This window comes from Schistocerca nitens, chromosome 12 (genome assembly GCF_023898315.1).
Source record: "Schistocerca nitens isolate TAMUIC-IGC-003100 chromosome 12, iqSchNite1.1, whole genome shotgun sequence".
NCBI classification, from domain to species: Eukaryota; Metazoa; Arthropoda; class Insecta; order Orthoptera; family Acrididae; genus Schistocerca; species Schistocerca nitens.
The window spans coordinates 2660948-2678691 of NC_064625.1; the positions used below are offsets into that span (position 1 = coordinate 2660948).

General features: G+C 42.7%; 1 protein-coding gene across 1 annotated transcript in view; it reads left to right on the top strand.

Moving 5' to 3' along the window:
* LOC126214870 (protein disulfide-isomerase A5) overlaps nucleotides 1-17744 on the top strand; it is a 175671-nt gene that overhangs the window by 81794 nt on the left and 76133 nt on the right. The gene's annotated exons all lie outside the window — the stretch shown is intronic.

Below are 17744 nucleotides of genomic sequence, written 5' to 3' on the forward strand. Positions count from 1 at the left end.
TTCTTTGCTTAGAACTGGGTTGCCATCTGAGCTCTTGATATTCATACAAGTGGTTCTCTGTTCTCCAAAGGTGTCTTTAATTTTCCTGTAGGCAGTATCTATCTTACCCCTAGTGAGACAAGCCTCTACATCCTTACATTTGTCCTCTAGCCATCCCTGCTTAGCCATTTTGCAGTTCCTGTCGATCTCATTTTTGAGACATTTGTATTCCTTTATGCCTGCTTCATTTACTGCATTTTTATATTTTCTCCTTTCATCAATTAAATTCAATATTTCTTCTGTTACCCAAGGATTTCTATTAGCCCTCGTCTTTTTACCTACTTGATCCTCTGCTGCTTTCACTACTTCATCCCTCAGAGCTACCCATTCTTCTTCTACTCTATTTCTTTCCCCCATTCCTGTCAATTGTTCCCTTATGCTCTCCCTGAAACTCTCTACAACCTCTGGTTCTTTCAGTTTATCCAGGTCCCATCTCCTTAAATTCCCACCTTTTTGCAGTTTCTTCAGTTTCAATCTGCAGATCATAACCAATAGATTGTGGTCAGAATCCATATCTGCCCCTGGAAATGTCTCACAATTTAAAACCTGGTTCCTAAATCTCTGTCTTACCATTATATAATCTATCTGATAGCTTTTAATATCTCCAGGATTCTTCCAGGTATACAACCTTCTTTTATGATTCTTGAACCAAGTGTTAGCTATGATTAAGTTATGCTCTGTGCAAAATTCTACAAGGCAGCTTCCTCTTTCATTTCTTCCCCCCCAATCCATATTCACCTACCATGTTTCCTTCTCTCCCTTTTCCTACTGACGAATTCCAGTCACCCATGACTATTAGATTTTCATCTCCCTTCACTATCTGAATAATTTCTTTTATCTCGTCATACATTTCATCAATTTCTTCATCATCTGCAGAGCTAGTTGGCATATAAACTTGTACTACTGTAGTAGGCATCGGCTTTGTGTCTATCTTGGCCACAATAATGCGTTCACTATGCTGTTTGTAGTAGCTAACCCGCACTCCTATTTTTTTTATTCATTATTAAACCTACTCCTGCATTACCCCTATTTGATTTTGTATTTATAACCCTGTAATCACCTGACCAAAAGTCTTGTTCCTCCTGCCACCGAACTTCGCTAATTCCCACTATATCTAACTTTAACCTATCCATTTCCCTTTTTAAATTTTCTAACCTACCTGCCCGATTAAGGGATCTGACATTCCACGCTCCGATCCGTAGAACGCCAGTTTTCTTTCTCCTGATAATGACGTTCTCTCTCTCTCTCTCTCTCTCTCTCTCTCTCTCTCTCTCTCTCTCTCTCTCTCTCTATATATATATATATATATATATATATATATATATATATATATATATATATATATATATCTGCTTGTGTCTGTATATGTGTGGATGGATATGTGTGTGTGTGTGTGTGTGTGTGTGTGTGTGTGCGAGTGTATACCCGTCCTTTTTTCCCCCTAAGGTAAGTCTTTCCGCTCCCGTGATTGGAATGACTCCTTACCGTCTCCCTTAAAACCCACATCCTTTCGTCTTTCCCTCTCCTTCCCTCTTTCCTGATGAGGCAACAGTTTGTTGCGAAAGCTTCAATTTTGTGTGTATGTTTGTGTTTGTTTGTGTGTCTATCGACGTGCCAGTGCTTTCGTTTCTTATATATTCCACGTAGGAAAAATATATCTAAAAACATAGATGATGTGACTTACCAAATGAAAGTGCTGGCAGGTCGACAGACACACAAACCAAACACAAACATACACACAAAATTCAAGCTTTCGCAACAAACTGTTGCCTCATCAGGAAAGAGGGAAGGAGAGGGAAAGACGAAAGGATGTGGGTTTTAAGGGAGAGGGTAAGGAGTCATCCCAATCCCGGGAGCGGAAAGACTTACCTTAGGGGGAAAAAAGGACGGGTATACACTCGCGCACACACACACATATCCATCCACACATATACAGACACAAGCAGACATATTTAAAGACAAAGAGTTTGGGCAGAGATGTCAGTCGAGGCAGAAGTGCAGAGGCAAAGATGTTGTTGAATGACAGGTGAGGTGTGAGTGGCGGCAACTTGAAATTAGCGGAGATTGAGGCCTGGTGGATAACGGGAAGAGAGGATATATTGAAGAGCAAGTTCCCATCTCCGGAGTTCGGATAGGTTGGTGTTAGTGGGAAGTATCCAGATAACCCGGACGGTGTAACACTGTGCCAAGATGTGCTGGCCGTGCACCAAGGCATGTTTAGCCACGGGGTGATCCTCATTACCAACAAACACTGTCTGCCTGTGTCCATTCATGCGAATGGACAGTTTGTTGCTGGTCATTCCCACATAGAATGCGTCACAGTGTAGGCAGGTCAGTTGGTAGATCACGTGGGTGCTTTCACACGTGGCTCTGCCTTTGATCGTGTACACCTCCCGGGTTACAGGACTGGAGTAGGTGGTGGTGGGAGGGTGCATGGGACAGGTTTTACACTGGGGGCGGTTACAAGGGTAGGAGCCAGAGGGAGGGAAGGTGGTTTGGGGATTTCATAGGGATGAACTAAGAGGTTACGAAGGTTAGGTGGATGGCGGAAAGACACTCTTGGTGGAGTGGGGAGGATTTCGTGAAGGATGGATCTCATTTGAGGGCAGGATTTGAGGAAGTCGTATCCCTGCTGGAGAGCCACATTCAGAATCTGATCCAGTCCCGGAAAGTATCCTGTCACAAGTGGGGCACTTTTGTGGTTGTTCTGTGGGAGGTTCTGGGTTTGAGAGAATGAGGAAATGGCTCTGGTTATTTGTTTCTCTACCAGGTCGGGAGGGTAGTTGCGGGATGCGAAAGCTGTTGTCAGGTTGTCGGTGTAATGCTTAAGGGATTCCGGACTGGAGCAGATTCGTTTGCCACGAAGACCTAGGCTGTAGGGAAGGGACCGTTTGATGTGGAATGGGTGGCAGCTGTCGTAATGGAGGTACTGTTGCTTGTTGGTGGGTTTGATGTGGACGGACGTGTGAAGCTGGCCATTGGACAGGTGGAGGTCAACATCAAGGAAAGTGGCATGGGATTTGGAGTAGGACCAGGTGAATCTGATGGAACCAAAGGAGTTGAGGTTGGAGAGGAAATTCTGGAGTTCTTCTTGACTGTGAGTCCAGATCATGAAGATGTCATCAATAAATCTGTACCAAACTTTGGGTTGGCAGGCCTGGGTAACCAAGAAGGCTTCCTCTAAGCGACCCATGATAAGGTTGGCGTACGAGGGGGCCATCCTGGTACCCATGGCTGTTCCCTTTAATTGTTGGTATGTCTGGCCTTCAAAAGTGAAGAAGTTGTGGGTCAGGATGAAGCTGGCTAAGGTAATGAGGAAAGAGGTTTTAGGTAGGGTGGCAGGTGATCGGTGTGAAAGGAAGTCCTCCATTGCAGCGAGGCCCTGGACGTTCAGGATATTTGTGTATAAGGAAGTGGCATCAATGGTTACAAGGATGGTTTCTGGGGGTAACAGATTGGGTAAGGATTCCAGGTGTTCGAGAAAGTGGTTGGTGTCTTTGATGAAGGATGGGAGACTGCATGTAATGGGTTGAAGGTGTCGATCTACGTAGGCAGAGATACGTTCTGTGGGGGCTTGGTAACCAGCTACAATGGGGCGGCCGGGATGATTGGGTTTGTGTATTTTAGGAAGAAGGTAGAAGGTAGGGGTGCGGGGTGTCGGTGGGGTCAGGAGGTTGATGGAGTCAGGTGAAAGGTTTTGTAGGGGGCCTAAGGTTCTGAGGATTCCTTGAAGCTCCGCCTGGACATCAGGAATGGGATTACATTGGCAAACTTTGTATGTAGTGTTGTCTGAAATCTGACGCAGTCCCTCAGCCACATACTCCCGACGATCAAGTACCACGGTCGTGGAACCCTTGTCCCCTGGAAGAATGACGATGGACCGGTCAGCCTTCAGATCACGGATAGCCTGGGCTTCAGCAGTGGTGATGTTGGTAGTAGGATTACGGTTTTTTTTAAGAAGGATTGAGAGGCAAGGGTGGAAGTCAGAAATTCCTGGAAGGTTTGGAGAGGGTGATTTTGAGGAAGAGGAGGTGGGTCCCGCTGTGACGGAGGACGGAACTGTTCCAGGCAGGGTTCAATTTGGATAGTGTCTTGGGGAGTTGGATCATTAGGGGTAGGATTAGGATTATTTTTCTTCGTGGCAAAGTGATACTTCCAGCAGAGAGTACGAGTGTAGGACAGTAAATCTTTGACGAGGGCTGTTTGGTTGAATCTGGGAGTGGGGCTGAAGGTGAGGCCTTTGGATAGGACAGAGGTTTCGGATTGGGAGAGAGGTTTGGAGGAAAGGTTAACTACTGAATTAGGGTGTTGTGGTGCCAGATTGTGTTGATTGGAATTTTGAGGTTTTGGAGGGAGTGGAGCTGGAAGTGGGAGACTGAGTAGATGGGAGAGACTGGGTTTGTGTGCAATGAGAGGTGGTTGAGGTTTGCTAGAAAGGTTGTGAAGGGTGAGTGAGTTGCCTTTCCGGAGGTATCCTTGTAACCATTGATGCCACTTCCTTATACACAAATATCCCGCACGTCCAGGGCCTCGCTGCGTTGGAGCACTTCCTTTCACGCCGATCACCTGCCACCCTACCTAAAACCTCTTTCCTCATTACCTTAGCCAGCTTCATCCTGACCCACAACTTCTTCACTTTTGAAGGCCAGACATACCAACAATTAAAGGGAACAGCCATGGGTACCAGGATGGCCCCCTCGTACGCCAACCTATTCACGGGTCGCTTAGAGGAAGCCTTCTTGGTTACCCAGGCCTGCCAACCCAAAGTTTGGTACAGATTTATTGATGACATCTTCATGATCTGGACTCACAGTGAAGAAGAACTCCAGAATTTCCTCTCCAACCTCAACTCCTTTGGTTCCATCAGATTCACCTGGTCCTACTCCAAATCCCACGCCACTTTCCTTGATGTTGACCTCCACCTGTCCAATGGCCAGCTTCACACGTCCGTCCACATCAAACCCACCAACAAGCAACAGTACCTCCATTACGACAGCTGCCACCCATTCCACATCAAACGTTCCCTTCCCTACAGCCTAGGTCTTCGTGGCAAACGAATCTGCTCTAGTCCGGAATCCCTGAAGCATTACACCGACAACCTGACAACAGCTTTCGCATCCCGCAACTACCCTCCTGACCTGGTAGAGAAACAAATAACCAGAGCCACTTCCTCATCCTCTCAAACCCAGAACCTCCCACAGAACAACCACAAAAGTGCCCCACTTGTGACAGGATACTTTCCGGGACTGGATCAGATTCTGAATGTGGCTCTCCAGCAGGGATACGACTTCCTCAAATCCTGCCCTCAAATGAGATCCATCCTTCACGAAATCCTCCCCACTCCACCAAGAGTGTCTTTCCGCCGTCCACCTAACCTTCGTAACCTCTTAGTTCATCCCTATGAAATCCCCAAACCACCTTCCCTACCCTCTGGCTCGTACCCTTGTAACCGCCCCCGGTGTAAAACCTGTCCCATGCACTCTCCCACCACCACCTACTCCTGTCCTGTAACCCGGAAAGTGTACACGATCAAAGGCAGAGCCACGTGTGAAAGCACCCACGTGATCTACCAACTGACCTGCCTACACTGTGACACATTCTATGTGGGAATGACCAGCAACAAACTGTGCTGGCAGGTCGATAGACACACAAACAAACACAAACATACACACAAAATTGAAGCTTTCGCAACAAACTGTTGCCTCATCAGGAAAGAGGGAAGGAGAGGGAAAGACGAAAGTATGTGGGTTTTAAGGGAGAGGGTAAGGAGTCATTCCAATCCCGGGAGCGAAAAGACTTACCTTAGGGGGAAAAAAAGGACGGGTATACACTCGCTCGCTCGCACGCGCTCGCTCGCGCGCACGCGCTCGGTCGCGCGCACGCGCTCGCGCACACACACACACACACACACACACACACACACACACACACACACAAGCAGACATATTTAAAGACAAACAACTACGCAAAAACTACGCAAAAGTAAAAAGACGAACATAATTATTTATAAAAATCAGTCGCTGGCGCAGCGCTCTTCTGCGTGCGCGATCGTAAATTATATCTTTGTATTGGTGGAGGCGCAGTAGTCAAAGTACCATTACAACACTTAACCATAACATCAAACAACCGTCACAAGCCCAGTCTGAACAGGATCCGTATGAGAAGATACTATTTCATCTATATGTAGTGCACATGCCAAAAACAGTCCAAAGATAAATTTATAATTCTAAAAGAAGAAAATATTACACATTCATCAAAGGACATCAGGTTATAGTTGTGCATTGCCACTGTATCTACTGTTTTGTTTCTTTGATCACATACGAAATGGGTAAACATTCAAATTAAGATGCGTCTATTAGTTGCGGTGACAAGGACACGTTATACCCAAAAATTTGTGTCACTTTTGCATACAAAACTAAATAAATTCTCAATGTAATTACTTTTCACCACCAAACTGAAGGAACACACACTAATCGAATACTACAAAAGTATTGTGTGTTTACTATGTTATTCAGCATTGTGCAAAAAATAGTTTTAATTGTATTTGGAAGAACATTTATTTAAAAAAAAAGCCATTAAACTAACATAATTAGGTTGTGTGGACTGTAGTATATGAGAACACACAACTTTCATGAAAGTGGTATACAAATAGCTTCTAGTGTGCTGGAGCATATTGTGATTATAACAAGTTTTACGTGTAATAGCAGTATTAGCAAATATCATGTTTGTAAAATTTATGTACGTTGAACTCACATAAATTATTTAATTTGAAATTTTACAGTCAAACCATCCCCCCCCCCCCCTCCCGCTCCTCGGCTCTATTCTCTCTGTCTCATCAAATTCTCTTTGTGACTTGGTAATCCAAGAAGTTTTTATATAAGAACATGTATTGTCCATGCAGCACTTTACTTGTACACAAACCTAGACCTCGGGCAACCCATGGCATCGTTAATGTTCTAGTAGGTGAGGCTTCATTTCAGAAAACAAATACAGTAACTGAGGAATGATAGTCTAGTGCAATGCTATTGTTGATGCACACTGAGATTATTAGCCTAACCTGACATAGTCATCAGATGTATGAGACACAACTTCCTAATTATCTTTTGCTAATTTATGGAGAGAAGAATGTACTTTCAGGTGTATGTGATGTCTGCCGTAGAAAATTATGAAGTATAGGAGTCCCGATTATCTGCACGCTATGGAACTAGGTGAAAGTATGTAATGTACTGCCGTATTAGTTATGTACATTGCTGTAAAAACGAGTCTCATTACTACTACTGACTACTTAGAGAGAGAACTTCCCAATTACTCTTTTGCCAATCAAAGGAGACATACATTTGCTTTCATGTGTATGTAGTTTTTGCTCAAATAGATTATCAAACATAGATGCACAAATACCCTTCGCACTATGGAACTAGTTTAAAAATACATTATGTGTTGCAATATAGTAGAAGCTGAATTTCATTACACTACTAATGACTTGATTAACTTTAGAAAGTGATGTACGAGAAATCAGTGTAACCTTTTACATAAATTGTTAGTTTTTAAAAATGCTAGTATTGCATTGTTAAATGCAGTTAAAAATTTTCAATTTAAAATGCCCTCATTAATTTCTGTAATTACTCGTCAGAAGAAATAAACTGAAAATATAAATGGGTATGCATACCACATTCATCTTAATGATACAACTTTTACAAAGGCCAGTTCCCAACATGTATTGAGACATAGTACAGTACAATATCATTCGTTAGATTTATAAACTATCAGTACAGGTCACTCATATAAAGAGAGATGTTCTAGGGAGGTTCCACATATAGTCAAGCATTCTTTATATTAAACTTCCTGGCAGATTAAAACCGTGTGCCCGACCGAGACTCGAACTCGGGACCTTTGCCTTTCGTGGGCAAGTGCTCTACCATCTGAGCTACCGAAGCACTACTCACGCCCGGTACTCACAACTTTACTTCTGCCAGTATCTCGTCTCCTACCAGAAAAACCATCTTAGCCAATTTAGGTGGTCACATTGAGTTGTAGAACATCTATGAATTTCTCCAGAAAACTTTTATTTTTAAACCCTTTCTGCTCACTTAAGATGACTTCTTGGTATAATTTGCAGGTGGCAAAATACTTCTGTTCCTTCTGATAGTACCATGTAATTTCTTTTATTAAGTTTATGCAGTTGTCTTAAATTCCTATCAGGTCGACCTGTAGGGTACTTGTATGCCCAGCGTGCTTAGAGCAGAGATACCGGACTGCCGCGAGTATTCTCAACTGACTACCAGTTTGACCTGTGTAGAATTTTTCACATTGGTCACAAGCAATTCTGTACACCCTGACATCTCGAATTAGTGGTTTTCTATCTGACATGTTCTTTAATAAAGTATTGATATTGTTTTCTATCCGAAATACGATGGAAACATTAGTTCCCTTAAAGATTTAGCATATTTTATCTGAAATGTTTCCAACATTCGGAAAATTGACACACGTCTTTTTCTTTGGCTGTAATTTTTGAAAGTGTAATTTCATCATTGTTTTTTGGCTTGTCTCAGCCGAACCTTTTTACTGAATAATCTCTCTACTAGAGTGGAGCTACAATCTTTCCTTGTAGCCACATATTTCAGTGTGTGTGTAACTGTTCATCTGACATTGGTATTCTCAGTGCTCCATCAGTCATTGAATGAAAGTATGCTTTGTTACTGCAGTGCACATCAGAGGAAAATGGTTTCATCAGTGAGTTTGATATTGCTTCTCATAAGAAGTAACTTATTTTATATTTCCTCTGTGCTCGTTAGTTTAAAGACACTAATTCTGTCTGTATTCGTCTATTTATCAGGCACAGTGTAATGTTTATTTACTGTCTAAAATATATTTTTGCCATATTTAGTACAGACAGGTACCGAAGTGGCCGCGGTGTCGGGACGCGAGCCGAGTCGGTGACCCTCCGCTCGCAGCTGCAGGCGGTGTCGGCTTTGACATCACCGAGGGAGGCCGGACATCCGGAACGTCCCACGTCTTCCCCGGTCGGCCCACTACTGTGGCCGCCCGGGTACTGCCCACACCGGGTACGACCCCTCACCCGGAGTCGAGCCAGAGTTTGTCCCGCGGTGTGGCGGGCAGTGAAATACTTTCCGAGGGGCCGATCGGAGGGCCTCCCTGCTTCTCCTGACGGACAGGTTTCGAGTACTATCTGTGGGTGACAGAGTCGCCGAGCCGGGGTCAGCCGCTTATCCTGTTCCGGAGGAAAGCTCTCGGCCCGCAAGATCTCGGCTTTGACGGGGGTTCGGTTTACTGGCAGATGGGAGCGTACGGTACGGATCGTGGAAGTTCTGCCACCTCGTAGACTGCAGATTCAGAGACCGGCACCGTCGGGTGACGGGTTTCCGGGTCCTGCTCGGTAGGTGAGGAGTCCACTACACAAAGGAAGTGGCTAGATGGGTAGTGAGGGCTCGGTGGAGGGGAAGGGGACTGGGTGGCTTTTAAGTTAGAGGGTTTCAGAAACCACAGAATGGGCTCCAGTCTAAAAGAGTGCACAAACACAGGAAAGTAGACCTAGCAACAGTTGCTATTGTAGTTGAAACTTGTTGTAGTTACATCGAGAAAGAGCCAGAGCTCAGAGCGCTAATAGAAAGCACTGAAGCTCAAATAGTTACAGGCATAGAAAGCTGGCTAAAGCTGGAAATAAGTTCAGCTGAAATTTTTACGAAGTCCCTATCTGTGTTCGGGAAAGATAGATTAAATACAGTTGGTGGTCGAGTGTTAATTGCTGTCAGAAATAGAGTACCTTGTGGTGAAATTGAAGTACACGATTCCAGCGATTTAGCACAGGTAGAGGCTGTCGACAACTACAATAAATTAATAATTGATTCCTTTTACCAAACCCCTGACTCAGATGATACAGTTGTTGAACAGTTCAAAGAAAACTTGAGTCTTATGTCAAATAGATACCCCACTCCAACAATTGAAGTTGGAGGTAATTTCAATCTATCCCCAATACGTTGTCAAAAATACACGTTTAAAGCTGGTGGTAGGCATAAAACATTATCCAAAATTTACTTGAATGCTTTCTCAGAAAAACATTTTGAAAAATAGTTCAGGAGCCCACTCGAAGTGTGAATGATTGCATACTGGGCCTCTTAGCGTTAAATAATCCTGAGCAAGAAGGGAGAATCGTGACAGATACATTGCTTAGTGGCCCGAGGTTTTTGAAGTGAGACCAAATACCGTAACACCGAAACACACCAAAAATAAACACAAAGTACGTCTGTTTAAAACGAGCCGATAAAAATTTGCCTCAAGAGTTCACTTGACACCTTCCTAAGAGAGATTCTTAACTCCGTCCAGGCTCACTGTGTAAGTGAAGAGCAGATGTCGATCGTATTCGAAGATAGTATTGATGGCACTCGAGAGATATATGGCAAATAAATGTATTAAGAGATGGTACTGATACCCCGTGCTATGCAAAACTGGTCACATTGTTGCAGAAACAGTGAAGATCACGATCATCATCATTTAAGACTGATTATGCCTTTCAGCGTTCAGTCTGGAGCATAGCCCCCCTTATAAAATTCCTCCATGATCGCCTATTCAGTGCTAACATTGGTGCCTCTTCTGATGTTAAACCTATTACTTCAAAATCATTCTTAACCGAATCCAGGTACCTTCTCCTCGGTCTGCCCCGACTCCTCCTACCTTCTACTGCTGAGCCCGTGAGTCTCTTGGGTAACCTTGCTTCTCCCATGTGTGTAACATGACCCCACCATCTAAGCCTGTTCGCACTGACTGCTACACCTATAGAGTTCGTTCCCAGTTTTTCTTTGATTTCCTCATTGTGGACACCCTCCTGCCATTGTTCCCATCTACTAGTACCTGCAATCATCCTAGCTACTTTCGTATCCGTAACCTCAACCTTGTTGATAAGGTAACCTGAATCCACCCAGCTTTCGCTCCCATACAACAAAGTCGGTTGAAAGATTGAACGGTGCACAGATAGCTCAGTCTCGGTACTGACTTCCTTCTTGCAGAAGAGAGTAGATCGTAGCTGAGCGCTCACTGCATTAGCTTTGCTACACCTCGCTTCCAGTTCTTTCACTATGTTGCCATCCTGTGAGAATATGCATCGTAAGTACTTGAAACTGTCCACCTGTTCTAACTTTGTTCCTCCTATTTGGCACTCAATCCGTTTATATCTCTTTCCCACTGACATTACTTTCGTTTTGGAGATGCTAATCTTCATACCATAGTCCTTACATTTCTGATCTAGCTCTGAAATATTACTTTGCAAACTTTCAATCGAATCTGCCATCACAACTAAGTCATCCACATATGCGAGACTGCTTATTTTGTGTTCACATATCTTAATCTCACCCAGCCAGTCTATTGTTTTCAACATATGATCCATAAATAATATGAACAACAGTGGAGACAGGTTGCAGCCTTGTCTTACCCCTGAAACTACTCTGAACCATGAACTCAGTTTACTGTCAACTCTAACTGCTGCCTGACTATCCATGTAAAGACCTTTAATTGCTTGCAAAAGTTTGCCTCCTATTCCATAATCTCGTAGAACAGACAATAACTTCCTCCTAGGAACCCGGTCATATGCCTTTTCTAGATCTATAAAGCATAGATACAATTCCCTGTTCCACTCGTAACACTTCTCCATTATTTGCCGTAAGCTAAAGATCTGGTCCTGACAACCTCTAAGAGGCCTAAACCCACACTGATCTTCATCCAGTTGCTCCTCAACTAATACTCCCACTTTCCTTTCCACAATACCTGAGAAGATTTTACCCACAATAATGATTAAAGAAATACCTCTGTAGTTGTTACAGTCTTTTCTGTTTCCATGTTTAAAGATTGGTGTGATTACTGCTTTTGTCCAGTCTGATGGAACCTGTCCCGACTCCCAGGCCAATTCAGTTATCCTGTGTAGCCATTTAAGACCTGACATTCCACTGTATTTGATGAGTTCCGACTTAATTTCATCCACCCCAGCTGCTTTATTGCACTGCAATCTATTGACCATTTTCTCCACTTCCTCAAATATGATCCTATTTCCATCATCATTCCTATCCCATTCTACCTCGAAATCTGAAACATTACTGATCGTATTTTCACCTACATTGAGCAACTCTTCAAAATATTCCCTCCATCTGTCCAAGGCACCCACAGGATTCACCAGCAGTTTTCCTGACCTGTCCAAAATACTTGTCATTTCCTTCTTACCTCCCTTTCGAAGACTGCTAATTACACTCCAGAATGGTTTTCCAGCAGCTTGACCCATAGTCTCCAACCTGTTTCCAAAGTCTTCCCAAGATTTCTTCTTGGATGCTGCAATTATCTGTTTGGCTTTGTTTCTTTCTTCAACATAACTTTCTCTGTCTACCTGAGTTCTAGTATGTAGCCATTTTTGATACGCCTTCTTTTTCCTTTTACAGGCTGCCTTGACTGTGTCATTCCACCAAGCTGTTTGCTTCCTCCTACTTTTACACACTACTGTTTCAAGACATTCTTTAGCCACTTCTAGTACTGTGTCCCTGTACCTTGTCCATTCCTTTTCCAATGACTGTAATTACCTACATTCAACTAACTCCTACCTTTCTGAGATCGCTGTTATGTACTTGTGCCTGATTTCCTTATCCTGAAGTTTCTCCACTCTTATCCTCCTACATATGGACCTGACCTCCTGCACTTTCGGCCTCACAATCCCAGTTTCACTGCAGATTAAATAATGATCAGTGTCATCAAAGAATCCCCTGAATACACTTGTGTCCCTCACAGCCTTCCTGAATTCCTGATCTGTTATTATATACTCAATGACAGATCTGGTTCCCCTACCTTCCCAAGTATACCGGTGAATATTCTTATGTTTAAAAAAGGAGTTTGTGATTACTAAGCCCATACTGGCACAGAAATCCAAGAATTGTTTCCCGTTCCTGTTGGCCTCCATATCCTCTCCAAATTTCTGTTCGATTTCCAATCCTGGCGTGAAAATCTCCCATGAGCAGAACACTGTCCTTGTCCTTTACTCTAACAACTACATCACTGAGTGCCTCATAAAAACTATCCATCTTATCTTGATCTGTCCCTTCACAATGTGAATATACTGACTCAATCCTAATTTTCTTGCTACGCACTGCCAAATCTATGCACATCAGTCGTTCGTTTACATACCTTATTGCAACTACGCTGGGTTCCATTTCTTTCCTGATGTAAAGCCCTACACCCCATTGTGCCATTCCTGCTTTGTCTCCTGACAGGTAGACCTTGTATTCTCCCACTTCCTTTTCTTTCTCACCCTTTACCCGAATGTCACTAACAGCTAAAACATCCAGCCCCATCTTACTTGCAGCATCTGCCAGCTCTACCTTCCTCCCAGAGTAGCCCCCATTGATATTAATAGCTCCCCATCTCATTACCATTAGTTTGCCAAGTTGTATCTTAGGAGCCCTGGTTTGTCAGTTAGAGGTGGGACTCCGTCACCTCCAAAGGTCCGAGGCATTTTGCTCTGATTGTTGCCAGCATCATATTTAAAGTACCAGGGAAGCAGGTTGCTAGCCTTACTTGCCCCGAGTCCCATTGGGTTTTACCCCTAACGGTCGAGGGACTAACCGGTGGATTTGGTAGTCTTTGCCGTACGAGCACAAAGGTGACCACGACTCAGAATATGTCGGAGATGCCCAACCTTATTCCAAAGTAACTGATATCCCGATTGTCGGGACCACTTACTTGGCCACTCGTACGTTGCCCGTGGTTTGTGAGCTAGGACGTGACTACAGGAACCCACACCATGAACCAGTGAAGAAGCATGTCAAATTTAAAACGATGCAAAATCCCCGAGATTGGGGAATTTTTACAAAATTTCAAAGTTTAGAGCAAACGTCAATGTGAATTGCTTATAATAGCTTTCACAATGAAACTCTATTTGAAAATCTGGCAGAAAACTAAAATGATTCTGGTCGTACAAAGAGTACGTGAGTGGCAAGATGTACCCGATACCTTCACTGCGCAGTAACGGTGGTGATGTCACTGATGACAGTGCCACTGAAGCAGAGTTACTAAGCACGGGTTTTCAAAACTCCTTCACCAAAGAAGACAAAGTCAGTATTCCAGAATTCAAATGTATAGCAACTGCCAGCCTGAGAGAAACAGAGCTAGATATCCTCAGGGTAGCAAAGCTGCTCAAATCACATAACAAATGCAATTACTCCATGCTCAGCAGTCGTATACAACCTCTCGCGTGACAAAAGACCCGTACCTAAAGACCAGAAAATTGCACGAGTCACACCAGTAACCGAGAAAGGGTATAAGAATAACCCACTGAATTACAAGCTCGTATCACTATCTTCTATTTCCAGTAGGGTTTTGGAACATATGCTGTGTTCAAACATTATGAATTGCCTCAAAGAAAACAGATTCAGAAAATATTGTTCCTGTGAAACACGACTAGCTCTTTATTCTTGTGCAGTAATGAGTACTATTGACAGGGGAATTCAGACTGATTCCATATTTTTAGATTTCCAGAATGCTTTTGACACTGTTCCTCACAAGCGACTTCTAATCAAATTGTGTGCGTATGGAATATCACCTCAGTTAAGAGACTAGATTCACGATTTCCTGTCAGAAAGGCCTCGGTTCATAGTAATTGATGTAATGTCAATCTAGTAAACCAAAAGTAATGTCTGACACTCCCCAGGTCCTCTGCTGTTCCTGATCTTCACGAATGACATAGAAGACAATCTGAACAGTCCTAACAGGTTTGCAGATGTTGCTGTCATTTACCGTATTGTAAAGTTATCAGATGATAAAAACCAGTTGCCTATACACAACAAACTTCACTGAATGGACCCATTATCTTTCATATATACTGGTGTTTCAACTGAAGACACAGATGGAAAAATGGGCTAACACTCAAGTGTAAAAACTTAAGAGATAAGTATTGCTATCAGTTGCTGGGTACAGGAATTGTCAGAATTGACATTGGTCTCATCCCTAAATATCCTAATGCGATATTTAGGGGTGAGACCGATGTCAATTTTGATAGTTCCCGTACCCAGCAACAGATGGCAACACTTATAAATAAGCTTTTGCATTTGAGGGTTAGCCCTTTTTTCTGCACGTCTTCAATTCTGTCATCTGTTTTCTACTGAATCACACAAATTCCTAATCCTGCACACACATTCTCCTTTTCTTTTACTAAACTGACAAAATTAACCTCCAGTTAATCGTCTCTGTGACAGATACTTAAATATCTTCTTCCGTAATCAATCTTACATCTCCTCTCTGCCAGCCAATCGTTGCCAAAAATCCGTCCACAGTTAGAGAGTCAGGAATTAATGCCACCACGTTGAAATGTCTGTCTAAAATCTCGCATCTAATGAGTGCCCGTACAGTAACAGCGCGACTTCTGTGCCCAGTTACAGTAACGGTATTCACATTATTGACAGGGAAAACGGGTACCTGCCCTATTTCACAAAGCTGTTCGTACAAACTTTTGGATATCACTACCAGAATATAAATTTGCTGTAATTTTCCGACCACGTACACTAAGTTAGTCACCCGATTCGACACTTCGTCTACACGTGTGTATCTTCTGTCAGCCGTTCAGCACTAATATATTGAGTTTCGTGTTTAATTGTTTATATTCTCCTGTTTGACCCATAAGACTGTATGGGTCTCGAATCTGAAACTTCTAGTTTACCGGACATGGCACATATCTCCGAGTGGCGAACAATCCCAATCTCTTCCGTCGTCTACTGTCTGCCAGTTACACGTACCGAAACCGTTTCCTCTCCTCTCCCTCTTTCAAATTCGGTCAGCATTATGCCAGTAATTTCTCCGCACGGCTCACTTTGTCACTGTCGATTGTCGTGTTATTGGTCTCACAATTCACATTCGTAATTATATTGCCTGATTTCTTGGAAATTGTTGATTATGACAAGTCAAATTTCACTCTGATCCCCTCAGCATTCATTCGTAATATATAATCAAAACCATCAAATGTTCACAATGCTGACTGGTTATTTACTTTCCACAGCAAATACTTTATCAAAATTGTGATCAAATTGCCATCACCAACACGATCATCCCGATAACGATTGCGCCCGCAGAATTTTTGCAGAAAGTCACACACGTCGACTCCTCCCACACGGCAAATAATTTCTCTTTTATACTTCGTTGTTTCTCGTGGGACCAGTATTGCAGAGAAATGCTCTTTCAGAGTGTGCAAATGTAGTATAGTCATTAGACACACGGTTTCGTCATGTCCTAGCACCTGCTTTTGTATGTCTTACACACATTCATTTTTTTCTGATTAATTTTGAATTTGTGCAAATACAACTTAAAGTTGTTTTATGAAATCCACGGGATATAAATTTTTATACGAGTCAGATTCTTTAAACTGTCCTTAGCCGAGCACTCTGTTAACGAGGTTTTTACAACAACCTATAGCACGGTTTTTTAGATCGACATTTCTATTTCTTGTCGGATAATGTTTGTATGTAATTCAGTATGGAATATTCTTACATTCTTCATCGTGTCTTCCAGTGTCTGTATTTTTGATTGTAGATCGGAACATTATTGTTGCACACCTGATACTACTTTAATGACTGATTTCCTATTTTCCTCACACACTGTTTGAGCTCGAACTACTTCATTATTTGTAATAGCACTGCACAGTAAAGCTTGTTTTACTACTTCTGTCTGTCAGTTGACTCGTTTCTGTATCTCAGTTACATCTGCTTCGATCCTTTAACACTAGGTTGTAACCTTGTGCGTGAACTCTGATTATTTCTCATTAAGTGATTTTCCTACATTCCTGAGTAAAATTATTAAACCGACTCTGAAACTCATTACAAAAATTCACTCTTTTGCTCCAATATTTTGCCCTACTTTTTATTTTGTTGTTCAAATTTTTTGTTCAGATTTCATTGACGATCATAGTTTTTTTGTTCAAATCGATGTTAATTTTTTGTCCAAACTGCACCATTAGGTCCGGTCTTCCTACATCTTCAACCCTATTGTTATCTGCTACTACCTCACGTGGTTCAACGTTTACATTCTAGGTCGAATTTTCACTTTCTGGTGCATCTACATTTTGCATTCTACCTCAGTTCTGATTCATTAACAAGATCCATATTACCACTGTTCTCACAAACACTATCCTCTCCGCCAGTTATGTTACCGTTCTCTGTGCAATTAGACATTGTCTTTCTGTCGTATTCTACTCACGCAGATTATAATTAAAATGAGATTATTCACAGCCTATTATTCTTTTCCTGTCCAACGATGCTGGGAAGTCTAAGCACCACTAAAAATGTCTAATTCGACCGCCATATGTAGACACTGACAGTCGGGCTCCGGATCCGAAGATTGTCGCAGAATGCATTGTCCGTGTCGTCGGTCACCGAATGTAATGATCCTGTCGGTATTCTTGCGGACCTGGTTTATTAAGTCGGTCTCTCTTTACTTTTCCGACAAACTTCCCATACAGCTACTCTCATTAAGTACCCTCAAATGTAGGAGAGATAAGTTTCGCAGTGTCGAAGATTTACGCATTTTAGAGCCCGTATTTACTAGACCTTTTCTTGTTTTTGGTCTGTACTACCACCTCTAAAAGTTGATCAGGGACCCTTACCTCAAACTCGTCATTATTCTTCTCCATCACACCTGAAAATCTGCAACATAATCACGGACTCACCCTGTAC